General features: G+C 43.6%; 1 long non-coding RNA gene across 2 annotated transcripts in view; it reads right to left on the bottom strand.

Moving 5' to 3' along the window:
* Positions 1–3,917: 3,917 nt before the first annotated feature.
* LOC125915157 (uncharacterized) overlaps positions 3,918–13,097 on the bottom strand; it is a 47,088-nt gene continuing 37,908 nt past the window's right edge. Inside the window, exons 3-5 of one of the 2 annotated variants that reach the window (XR_007455586.1) lie at positions 7,604–7,759; positions 4,313–4,457; positions 3,918–3,992 (exon numbers count right to left, since the gene is read on the bottom strand). This is a non-coding gene — a long non-coding RNA (uncharacterized LOC125915157). The other variant, XR_007455584.1, reaches the window with a different exon arrangement.

Below are 13,097 nucleotides of genomic sequence, written 5' to 3'. Positions count from 1 at the left end.
ATATAGAGTTAAAAAATTGTAAGTAGAAAAATCTTTGACCTGTTACTGGGCCAGTCAGCAACAGCAGCAAGGGGTTGTTTAGATCTTCCCTGAGAATCTACTCCACATTTGCCAAGAAGATGCCCTCGTTCCGATTCCATGCAGCCTAAGAACCCCAGGGAATATTTAGAACCCTGGAGACAGAAACAATATAAAGACAGTCATTTCTCTCTGAAACAACAATTTGTATTTTCATATCTTTGATACACAGTCTAATACTCAAATCAATAGGCCAATGGAGATTCACCCAGTGCAAGTTTAATAAGGAAAATAGTTTTTAAAAAGGGGGGGAGAGATTGGGAAAGCAAGAGAGATATTACCTGCAGGTGTGTTCGATTGTGAGGGTGGGGTTGTCAGTGCTTTCTTCTTTCCCTAGTGTAATGAAATAGAGAAGATAAACCTCTGAGTTGATTATGATCAGACAGAAATGGGAGCTTCTGGCTGTTTTCTGCTCCCTATCACCCTTCCTACGCTTGCCTCAATCAATACAACAAGTTTTATCTTCTCTGATGAAAACTCAACTTTCTGGCTGTTTTTTGTTTTTGTTGTTGTTGTTTTTGGGTGGGTTTTTTTGTTTTGGTTTGGTTTGGTTTTTTGTTTTTGTTTTTGTTTTTGTTTTTGTTTTGTTTTGTTTTGTTTTGTTTTGTTTGCAATTTAGGTTTCTTCATGCTTGGTCTGGGTTTGCAGTCAGGCATGCAGCTTCTAAATCCAAGGCATGAGTTTTGGAAGCCCCCAGCAAAGGCCTATTCCAGAAGGTGGGTAGGCAAAATTGATTTTTAAAAAAAGTCCATAAAACAGGGTTAAGAAGGCCCAGAGAGGCTGGGCAGCAGATAGAAGCTTGCTCTTGAAGACCCCTTTCCTTATCCCATGGCTGTCTTCTCCTTGATGTGTTATGATTCCCTGGTTGTTAAGGTCAAACTCAGTTCACCAACACAATGGTTTCTGGCTCCTTTAAGAATAAGAAGTGTGACCATGAAGCTCCCATATCAGTGTTTGATTGGAGCAATTACCTTCCAGGCTATATCTGTTCAATAAATATTCACTGAATGCCTATTGTGTACCAAGTACTTTTCTAGGCCCTGGGGATACAGCAGTAAACAATATAGACTAGCTCATGGAGCTTATATTCTAGTAGTTTATATTTTATTGTCTATATAAACACATAAATGAACAAGTTAATAAGATAATATCATATAGTGAACATGATATAAGGAAAATATTTAAAGGGGTACTAGAAATTGGAAAAGTACTTCTTTAAAAAAAGGTGGAGAACTTGAGCTAAGGTCTGAATGAAATGAAGGAGCCAGTTATGTAAATATCCGGGGGAAAGGTCTTTCAGGTAGTTAAAAACTGCAAATACAAAGGCCCTGTGGTAGAAACAAGCTTGGTCAGAAGAATAAAGAATTTCTGTATAGCCAGAGTATAGCATGGAGAGAGTTGTATGAGATAGTTTAAAATTTAGTCAAAATAAAGATCATCTAGAAACTTGTGGACTTTTATAAAAAGTTGTGATGGGAAATACTCTGATTTATGTTTTGGAAATATCTTTTGGCTGCTGCATGGATAATGGGCTGTTAGGGGTGGGGTGGCATGGAAGAATGAAAGTAGGGAAAACAGGGGCACCTGGGTGGCTCAGCTGGTTGGGCATCCAACTCTTGATTTCAGCTTAGGTCATGATCTCAGGGTCATCAGATCGAACCCCACATTGGGCTCTGCAGTGGTCATGTAGCCTACTTAACATTCTCTCTCTTTCCCTCTGCCCCTCTCCCCCACTCATGCTCTCTGTTTCTCTAAAAGTAAAAAAAAAAAAAAAATTAAAAGCAGAGAAAACAATTAGAAGGCTAAGGCTGTAGCCTAAACAAGGGACAATGAACAGTTGATCCAGGGTAGTAGTAGCAGAGAGAGAGAACTGGATAGAAGTGGGGAATATTCTGGAGGTAGTGTTGATGCAACTATTTAATGCATTACTATGTAGGGAGAAATACAAAGAAAAAATTCAGAGATGACCCTTAGGTTTTGACTTAAGCATCTGGTTGATTGGATGTTTGCCCACTCCTGAGTTAGGAAGACAGGAGACAATCTAAGAGTCCTGTCTTGGATGTCTAATTTTTGGGATCCTTATTTGACATCCAAGAAGAGAGGTCAGGAAGGTATTTGGATATAGGGGCCAAGAGCTCAGCTGTGGGGATTTAAATTCTCTGGACCAGCCTTTCTAACCATCAAGCTGTGGATTTCACTCTTGCAATCACCTCATTGTTCATTTATTCAACAAGCATTCATTGAGTGTCTACTGTGCTAAAGGATCTATGCTCTGTGAGTTAAGATGAAGAAAATAAGACTTGAGGCATGACCCTGCCAATAAGGACAGGACAGTCAACTCTGGATCCTTGATATATAATGGGACACTCTGAATTTTGTTTTTCTTGATGAATGGCCATCTCATTCAATATTAGTGTTCTACTCATTTATTCCAGGAATTTCCCATTTTGGGATCCCAGAAACTCATTTAGAAAGGAATCTCAGAGTTATTACTCAAATGTCCTCCAGGTGTATTCTTACATCAGATTTGAGTACCTCCAGTGATGTGCCACTCAACTACTATGCTCTTTGAAAAATTCTTTTTTTTACTGTTATTACCCTCATTTTAATTTTTTTAATATGAAATCTACTGTCAAATTTGTTTCCATACAACACCCAGTGCTCATCCCAACAGGTGCCCTCCTCAATACCCATCACCCACCTTCCCCTCCCTCCCACCCCCCATCAACCTTCAGTTTGTTCTCAGTTTTTAAGAGTCTCTTATGTTTTGGCTCCCTCCCTCTCTAACCTCTTTTTTTTCCTTCCCTTCCCCCATGGTCTTCTGTTAAGTTTCTCAGGATCCACATAAGAGTGAAAACATATGGTATCTGTCTTTCTCTGTATGACTTATTTCACTTAGCATAACACTCTCCAGTTCCATCTATGTTGCTACAAAAAGGCCATATCCATTCTTTCTCATTGCCACATAGTATTCCATTATGTATATAAACCACAATTTCTTTATCCACTCATCAGCTGATGGACATTTAGGCTCTTTCCTATGATCCAGCAATATAGCACTGGTAGGAATTTACCCAAGGGATACAGGAGTGCTGATGCATAGGGGCACTTGTACCCCAATGTTTATAGCAGCACTTTCAACAATAGGTCTTTGAAAAATTCTGATAAGTCTTTGGAATTGGGCTTCTCAGGGAGCAACAGAAAGCATGGGGTCAAACTACCAAAATTTATAGTTACATGGTAAATCTTCTTTGAGCTGCCGGAGGGCCTCTAAGGGTAGTGTGGAGGGTTTACAGATGGGTTCCAGACTTCCCCAGGAACTTAAGTGTTTTCATGTCTAGCCAGCCCACACTTAGAAGCTGAAGTATTTCTGGAAGAAGATAACACAGGCAGAATGCATAGCTTTATTTTGGAGATAATTGAGCTCATGTTCCCAGGTATCTGCAGAGATAGGTCTTGGTTAAAATTTATTACCCCCCTGAGACTGACAGAGCCACACACAAAACCCACAAGCTTTATTTATGGACTTTCTTCCATGGTCAGAGAGGAAATAGTAAAATCCCCTCTCCTCCCATTTAGAGAAGTCAATCCTTGGTACCTCCATCTTTGACTCTGCCAGGGCCTGTGTCCACCCACCCACAGATGTTAGCTGCTCTCTCACCCCCTCAACCTCCACCTCCACCTGCTGTCATGTCTCAGCTCTCCTGAGTCACCCAAGCTTTAATTTGGGCTAATCTCCACTCCTGACTCAGGTAGGTGTGGTGGTGATAAATCAAAATGAGGACACAAGCTGTCAGTAACAAAATAGGAGAGACTTGTCAGTCTAATCAACTTTATTAGCAGCGAGTCACAGGAAAGTCTCCGGCAGCTTTTTCTCCTCTTTTCCTTAATTCTTCCCTTTAACTTCCATGAAGCTGCCAGCAAAGCAGATGCAACCAAGTTAGAGCTGAATTAGCAAAGAGGAGGTGGGGGCAGGGGAAGCTTCATGTGGCTCTCCAATGGGTGGCCATAAATACCACTGTGACCAGGGAAGCCTGGTTTTCTCAGGTGGTATTCTGAGGGTCTTCTCCCCCTGTGAATGGGGAAATTGTAGAGCCTTAGAGAACCTGTCTGGAGGTGGATGGGATGGAAAGACTCTATTAAAATTAACTTTTTGCTTCGGGAAAGATCTTTAACAAACTCTCCCCAAATAAGAGGAAGACAACATGTGATAGAGAGAAGTGGCTTTTAATACCTGGTGGCTTTGCAGCCTTAGTTCTAGACTTTGCAGAGGCCATGTTTCTTGCCTTGGGGTCTCAGACCTGTGTCTTTAAGATGTGTCTTCCTTTTTTTGCTTTAGTAGCTTGAGTGGGCTTCTGTTTCTTACAACCATGGCAATCCTAATTAAGAGAGTATATTAAAGCACAGCATTTTGAAACATGAATATGCCAAACAAGTCTGCAAACTGGATTTTCTCTGAGCCTCAGAGTTGTACATCCAGCTGCCTGGTGGACTCACCCCACGGGGTCTTCCAGGCCCCTCAACTCAACAGCAGTCCTATTGTAAACATGGGAGGTAGAGCTAAAGGCCTTAACCACATTCTATGCTGTATCGCCTTTTTATATTTCAGATTATAAACAACACTTCACAGAAATTCCTTTCAAAGGCTCTTTGGGACATGTGCAAGGGCTTCTCTGGGATAGGTGCTAAGGGCTAGATTTGCCACTTCTATCTTCCTTACCTGTCATGCAGCCCAAGGAAACCATGAGCCTGCCTTCTCACTGGCAGTAGCCAGGGTCTTGCCTTCCAAACTCATTTCCTCTGTTAGTCTTCCTGGTGCCTCTCTCCTTCAGACCCACTCCCCTCCTGCCTATACCACTGTACCACTGTGACTGACCACTTCCTTATTGCCTGACCACCCCCCCTCCAAGCTCAGGCTTGGCCCCTTCTGATCCACCTCTACCCTCTGCTAAAGAGACCCACTGAGAATGGAAACATAATGGGGTTGTCCACTGCCTATCCACAGGCTGCCCAGTGCTCTAAGGGTAAGTGCAAGGCCTTTGTGATCCAAGTCAGCTCCCCAACCCAGATCATTTCCCTGTCACTTCTGCCATTAGCTCTCTAGAAACAGAGAACTGGATATAGTTCTCCACTCATTTCCAAACCACTATATTTTGACTCCTTGCTTTTGCACATGCTGTGTCTTCTGTTTGGAGCACTCTTGCCCTATCTTGGATTAATCCCTCCTCCTTCTTTAAGATGAGAGCACCAGCTCAGGTGTCCCTCCTATCTCTCTGGAGGTATGTGCTTCCCCTCTAGTGCTGTCCTTCCTACCTGTGTACCTGTTCTACCACCAGACTGAGTTCTGTGAGGTGAACACTTGGTTTCAGCCACCTCTGTGCCTGAAGAGCATAAGACAGCTCTATCCCACTCTTAGCCCATCCTTTGGAGGGATTAGGCTTTACTTCCCAACTCCAACAGGTTGCCATGCGACCCAGGCTAAAGTCAGTCAGTGGAATTGGGAATCAGGCCCAGAACTTTTGTTCAAACTATTGGGGAAGAAAGGCTCTCTTTTCAGCTGCACTTGTATGAAAGGATATAAAGCTGGTGAATCTGCAGCCATCTGGCCACCCTTGGGAATTTACCCATGTGAGAATGGAAGTCAAGAGAAGGAAAGAATAAACACTGGGTCCAAATAGCTTCATTTGAGCTCCTAGATCCAGTCATGCATACTCCACTGGACTTTCCATTTCTCAAAATCAATATATTACTTTTCACTTTAAGCTTGCTTGAATTGTTCTCTGTCACTTGCAACTGAAGGAGTCCACTGGTCATGCCAATAAAGAGCATGTATGCCTCATACTTTTGTGTAGTCCCTCCTACACTGAATAGGCTGTGACAAATAGGATACTGTAGATGTGACTATTTGTCACATCCAAGGCTAAGCCAGAAAGAGCCCTATAGTTTTCACCTCACTGCCTCTTAGATGGCACCCATGGGGGTGGGGGGGATGCCAGACACCGTACTGCGAGGGCACTCAATAGTCTTGTGGGCCAGCCCATGTGGAAAAGAACTGAGACTTCACACCAAATTGCCCACCATGTAAGAGAGACACCTTGAAACCAGGTTATTTCAGCATTGGTCAAGCCTTAAAAAGATTGCAACCTCAGGAGAGACCTCAGGCCGGCACCCCCAATTAACCCACTCCTGAATGAATGACCCACAGAAACTCGGAGAGATAATAAATAATTATTGTTGTTGGCAGTCCCTAAATTTGGGAGTAATTTGTTATGCAGCAAGAGATAAATAATTCACCCCTCCCAAATCTGCTCCAACAAGGAACCCCCAGCCCTCAAAGCTCCTCAACCTTTAAATGGTACCAGCATTTATCTAGCTTTTCAGGCTAAAAAAATATGGGAGTCGGGCGCCTGGATGGCGCAGTCGGTTAAGCGTCCGACTTCAGCCAGGTCACGATCTCGCGGTCCGTGAGTTCGAGCCCCGCGTCAGGCTCTGGGCTGATGGCTCAGAGCCTGGAGCCTGTTTCCGATTCTGTGTCTCCCTCTCTGTCTGCCCCTCCCCCGTTCATGCTCTGTCTCTCTCTGTCCCAAAAATAAATAAAAAACGTTGAAAAAAATTTAAAAAAAAAGAAAAAAAATATGGGAGTCATCATTGAATTCTATATTTTCCTCACAACCCACATCCATGCCAAGTGTTAATACTGTTGGTTTTGCTTCCAAACTATATCCTGAATCCCACCATCTCTCTTCATTTCCACCTTTATAACCTCAACCCAGCCACCATAAGCTCTCAGCTTGACTGACATAATGGTCTCCCAACTGGTCTCTTGACTTCACTTCTACACCCATATAAAAAGTTCTTTACTTACAGACCAGAATTATTGTATTAAAATTCACGACAGATCCTACCATGTGCCTGTTTTTTTCTAGTGGTTTTTCAGCCCAATTTGAATAAAACCCCAAATCCCTGCCTCAGTTCAAAGCTATGCATACTCTGACCTGGGATCCCTTACCAAAACCATCTCCTTTTGTCCTCTGCTATCTACTGTGACTTCCATCTGCCCCTCACACTGGCCAAGACTGCTGTAGATCAGGGCTCTCTGTCTGGACTACTTCTCCAGATCTTCATGTGACTGTCCCTCCTCCTTGCTCAGTTCTCCAGGAGTCATTGCTCATCTGCTTTGACAGCATCCTCTACCAGTAGCCTCTAATTAGTACTTCTCCACCTACATTTACCTCAACAATATTATTTTTTTCAAGTGTCTTCCCTGCCTCCCCCACAACTGAAATAAGCTCACTGAAGGCAGAGCCATGTTTCAGTATTCACTGCTATAGTCCTATTGCCTCAGTGAGTGTTTGGCTTATAGTGGGTGTTCAGTAAGTGTTGTCATCTGCGCAGCTGATTCTTGTTGCACAGGATAGACTTGGGGCAATACTTAGCTAAGTCATCTCAAAGGTCTGTAGCCGTTCTCAAATGATGCTTATACTTGTTCAGCCCAACTCTGCCCTTCCTTTTGCCAAATACTTACCACCATGAAAGGGGGAAAACTTGCTTTCTCTTTGCAACTGGAGCTTTCCCATCATTGAGGCAAGGTAGCCATGGCTTATCTAGGGCTGATGGCTTCCTGAAAGCTATACAACCAGTGTGGGTCAGAGCTGGGAATTTGAATTCCACTATGCCAAACCTGAGAAGACATGAGATGGAGGAGAGGGAGGACAAAAGGGCTGGCAGAGTTTGATTATTAGTGAAATTACTACAAAACAAATGGAATTCCAGGATCCTCACATGCAACAACTCCTTCCAAAGACCTGGGAAAGGCACTAACAAGGGGTTCACATGCCCAGATGTTTTTGTAAAGGTTGCAAAAGTAAGACACTTGAACTACATCAGTTAGGACTGCTGTTTCTTTCCCCTGCAATGTGCTTGTGTCAGGAGGTTTTGGAGAGTTATGGGCATTTGGGGATCTGGCTAAGAAGTTGGGTTAGAGTTACAATTAGTATGAGTATAGTGGGATATATAGAGAGCTTTCAGTTAATTTCATGTAGAGTAAAGCTATTGCCAACTGTTCTGGTGTGGAAATGGCTTCCAGGGATATTCCAGCTCTCACTCTTACTGACTTACCTAGCATTACAACATGAAGGTGTAAGGCCAGGGGTCATATCTCAAGAAGAACATGCTCAACACCAGAAGGAAGTGAGTGAATGGACAGAGCTAGAAGCAGCCTGTGGGATGTTATTCTAATCCTTAGACAATGTACCATGGGTAGTGAAGGAGTTCATCCTCATTGTTCTACCTCACCAAAATTAAAGCTTTCTTCTGCACAAAGAATCTTTCTATTCTCTCTGTAGAAGAATCATATAACCTAATCACTGATGTATAAAGAAGCAAAGAGAATATGAAGCCAATACACATAGAGAATAAAAAAGTGTTTTAGAGGTATACCAGCAGTTAATTAATACAAATATTACTGTTTTTCTGATATTTGTGCATCTTGTCAGGTTTTAACTTTTTTTGTTATTCATTATGAGTTACTCTCTTCATTCAAAATCAATATTCACTTTCATACCTAAATTTGTGTTCTTTTTTTCCTTAAAGAGGATCCCTATGTGGTACAAGCTTGTAGCCACACCTAAAACCAGCCTGGACTTGGACTTAGGTAAGGAGGTAGGAGAGGCAGTGGAAGATTGGGAGGAACCCAGGGTGGGCATCCTGGGTGGGGAAGTCTGTTGTGGCCAAGAAGAGCTAGTCCTGGTTTGTGCTGCCGGGAACAGCTGCTGTCCCCTCCTCCAACACTGAAATCCTCATCCCTGCAGCCCTCATTTTGGGCTGAAGGCCAAATGATTTCCTGTGTTTTCTCTGTTCATCAGCTCTCTATTATCATGATGGTGAGAGCCACCCACTCAATAAAACAAAGCAAACAAACTCCCACAAACCCACAAACAGCTCTGAGTGCATAGTCCCCGATTTCATTTCCTAATTAACCAGTCATTCTCAGCCAATCAGATGATTTGCTTGTCATCCCATTCAGCTTTGTGGGCAAACAAATCATCCCTGGGTCTCAGACAATAGCTCCTGGGGCCAGAGAAGGAAGGGTTTGGGAGGGGCCTCATTACTCTTCACTGTGGCTTCCTAAGTCCCTCCTCCCTACCCCTCTTCTGCCTGTCTGTACAGTTAATAGGCTTGCTGGGCTGCCTGTTTTGGTACTGCCAGAGCCAAGGCCATGGACCAGGCCCCTGGGGAAGCCCCTTTCCTCTGAAGCTCCACAGTTCTGTCTTTTTCCTTTTGCTGTACTTGTTGGTGCCTAGGCTCTAATCAGGGAGGTAGACCCACAATGACTGCTATTCATGCAGAGAACATGAAGGTAGCATCTTCATGGCAAGCAGATCAGGGACTGTGGCCTGGCCTTTCCAGAGCCTCTTGCCAACACACTGGACAAGGAAGTGCAGGAACCCCAGGGAGAGAGGGAAAGGAGTCCTGCCTTCCCAGAAGGCTCGTGGATGCTCTCAAGCACTTCCTTGCCATTCTCCTCATCACAACCCTCTACTTACCACCGGCTCTGCCTCCTTGGGCAAGCCACTCCCCATCTCTGGCCTTTGTCTTATCACCCACGAAAGGAAGAGGTAGTATTTTAGTCTCATAATGGTGGGTGTCACACCAAACCTAGCCAACAGATATATTTTGAGGGTATTGCATACTGATTTGTCTTATTTGGTTTTTTTATTTGAATTAGTTGACAAAACTTTATAAATATGAAGACACCATTTTTTCAGTGTAGATTTCAGGCTTTGTTCAAAATACTCTAGAGGTGCCTGGGTGGCTCAGTCAGTTAAACATCCAACTCTTGGTTTTAGCTCAGATCATAACCCCAGAGTTGTGGAATCTAGCCCTGAATTGGCTCCATACTGAGTGTGGAGCCTGCTTGGGATTTTTTCTCTTCCTCTCTCTCTTCCCCTACCCCACTCAGGCTCTCTCAATGAATGAATGGATGAATGAATGAATACTCTGAAGATCTGGATTTATTGGACCCACATTCCCTCCTGGAAACAATTAGCTGAAAATGAGAAGCTGCCTCTGAGAGATGTGACATGCCCTCTCCAGTTCCCACAGTTCCCACACTTTCCTATCAGATTCTACCCAACCCATTTCACTCTTCAACATTATTTGTGTGACCCTTAAAGACATGTAAGTTTGTGATGATGGACCTTCTTTTGTTTCATATTCTGTAGTTTTAATTCTGCATCCCTTCTGAACATTTATAAATCATTCTACAGGTATTTATTGACCCTCTCCCATTCTCCTGGTCCCACACTAAGCACTGAGGAATACATGGAGTAAAATGTGGCCTCTGCCTGGGAGAGCCTGAAGTTTGGTTCCAGGGGAATGGAGACTGGCTAAATAAGAATTCATGCTAATGAAAGAAGCCTTTCTCCCTGCTGTAGGGAAACACAAGACCAGTTTAGATTCTCTCTGTTATCCTTGCATAGCCATACAGCTAACATTGATGTGGTATATGAGAGTTTTCAGGACACTTTCTTATCTATTAGATCTTTGAGACCTTACTACAACCTAGAAAGGTAGATATTCCTTCCAGATGCTCACAGATGCTGCTGTGGTCTGAATGATTGTGTCCTCCCCAAATTCGTACATTGAAAACTTAAGACTCCACGTGATGGTATTAAGAGGTGGAGCCTTTGGAAGACTCCCAAGGCTATTAGATCAGGATTGCAGAGCTCTCATAGATGGGATTACTGCCCATATAAAAGAGGCCCTAGAGAGCAAGCTCAACCCTGCTGGAATACGAAGTTACAACAAGTAGTCTGCAACTCAGAAGAGAGCCCTCATCAGAACTCAACCATGCTTGGGACTCTAATCTTAGACTTCCCAGCCTCCCGAACTGTGAGAAATAAATTTCTGTTGTTTGTAAGCTACTCAGTCTCTAGTATTTTGTTATAGTTGCCTGGACAGACTAGGATAGATACCCAGTGACTTGCTCTAATCCTCCACAGGTTGTGCTTTTGATACACAGCACAGACAACTCCAGACATAATTTTAAGACTTGGCACCTGCCATTCAGAGGGCCAGGAGTGCTGTACCCACCACACTCTTCACCCTGGTCATTGGTCTTTGTGCTCTAGAAAACAGCCCTGGTTCATAGCCTAAAAAGATATTGGAGAGGTATCTCAGCCAAAGGCAGAACCAAAATCTATTCCTCTCTGCATGTCACTGACCTCTTAACTTCCCATTTTCTCCCAAATCTGCTTATATCACCAACCAGCACCTCAAAGAGCAACAGTCAGCCCCAGACTGCTTGACTTCCTATGGCCCAGTGAGCAACCTGGCCAGCCCTCTCTGATTGTGTATATGTGGAGGGATAGTTGTATTCCATTCCCATTTTGGATTGATCAGAGAATAAATGTCCAAGATCATTTTGAATGATAGTCTTTCAGTTCTAGAGAAACCATCAAAGTGATCCTAACCATCAAAGTTGTCCTAACAAACTGTAAAAGATGTGGGGGTTGGGGTCTATAGATCTAAGGGTTCTCTCTTCCTTGGAGGACATAATTCTGAATTCTCTTTCTAGGCTTCATTCCAGGGGTCAGAAGCCTGCTTCATGCTTGGCCGGTGACTGCCACAAAGGTGGGCATGAGTGGTGGTGGTGATGGATAACCCCTTGACAGGCTGCCAAGGACACTATGAGCTGGGTTCCCATCTTTGCAGGCATGTATGATGCTCCTCTTATAACAAGCTTCTCCCTGGTTGAAAGTAATACATCTCCTGTGATTTAAGTGACAAGCTGTTGGAGTTGTTTCCTTTGTCTTTGGCATAAAGAGGAAATGTGAATCCAACATGATCTGGAGTGGAAAGAGTACATCACATCCTAAGACTGGGGTTTTTACATCTGGGCAGAACTTAGGAGACAGACCCCATTAGGGACCTGAGGTTACTCACCTGGTAGACAATATGGTTAAGATACAGAAGTAGATCCTCAGACTCTGAATCAGGTGTCATTTTTCTCCTTCATGCTGTCCCATTCTTCACTTCTATCTGCATGTTTCCCTACTCCACTTAGGTGCCCAGGACCCCATGTTATTAGCACAATCTTCTCACCCAACTAAGCTGCCTTCATCAGTGTCCCAGATAGCATACTTTTTCTTTCCCACCCCCTCACCCAAGAGGATCTTCTCCAACTAAGGGGCACATGCTGACTCACTTTCTGGTGCTAATGTCTAAAGGTTACCACAAACCCTTACTCATACAGAGAGTCATATTTTCCCCAAATTCTTTCTAATTGTTCCCACATTGTGTGGACCTAGAACTGGCCAGACTTGGGCATCAGTCAAAGAGATGGACTGAGCTAAGGTGAAGTAAGAGGTTTCACTGAGCCAAGGAATGAGGGGAACCATATAGGATGCTAACGTCATGGGGACACAAAGCCAGAGCTCCTACACAGGGCTCCTACACACCCCAATAGGTGTTCAGTGCACTGTGATTAGATGAGTAAGCAAATGAACGACTGAGTAAAGACCTGAGGTGAAAACATCAGGAGGAATGCTTGGAAGTGCCAAATCTGTGAATGGTATAGCAAGCAAAGCATGGAGGGTTAGCACAAAGAAAGATATAGAAAATCAGGGTCAGTTGGTGGAGACATAATGCTGTGGCTACATAACACCATGTTCCCTTCCTCTGGTACAGACTTTGGTTTTCCCCTTTCTTCACTGCATGCAGTAGGACTGCCAATCAAGGTGATCCTGGCAATGTCTGGCATATCATCCCAACCAGGCCAATCAGTCCTTCTCTCTCATGAGAATTTGAGCCTTGAGCAGAGTGACAAAGGGACAGAAAATCCTGGTTGCTGATTCATCCCACCAGTGATGACTTGAACAGACTGCCCATCATTTCCTGCTGCTTTGTCCACCAGAACTGGCCTGGTTCTGTCTCCTCAAAGCTTTGGAGTCAAGCATTTCCTATGAACTACCTCCTGTCCTTGTAATGAATTTCTTTTTTTTTTTTAAGTTTATTTA

The sequence above is a fragment of the Panthera uncia genome (assembly GCF_023721935.1).
Source record: "Panthera uncia isolate 11264 chromosome E2 unlocalized genomic scaffold, Puncia_PCG_1.0 HiC_scaffold_19, whole genome shotgun sequence".
Lineage (NCBI taxonomy): Eukaryota > Metazoa > Chordata > Mammalia > Carnivora > Felidae > Panthera > Panthera uncia.
This window is presented reverse-complemented; position numbering and strand designations above follow the sequence as displayed.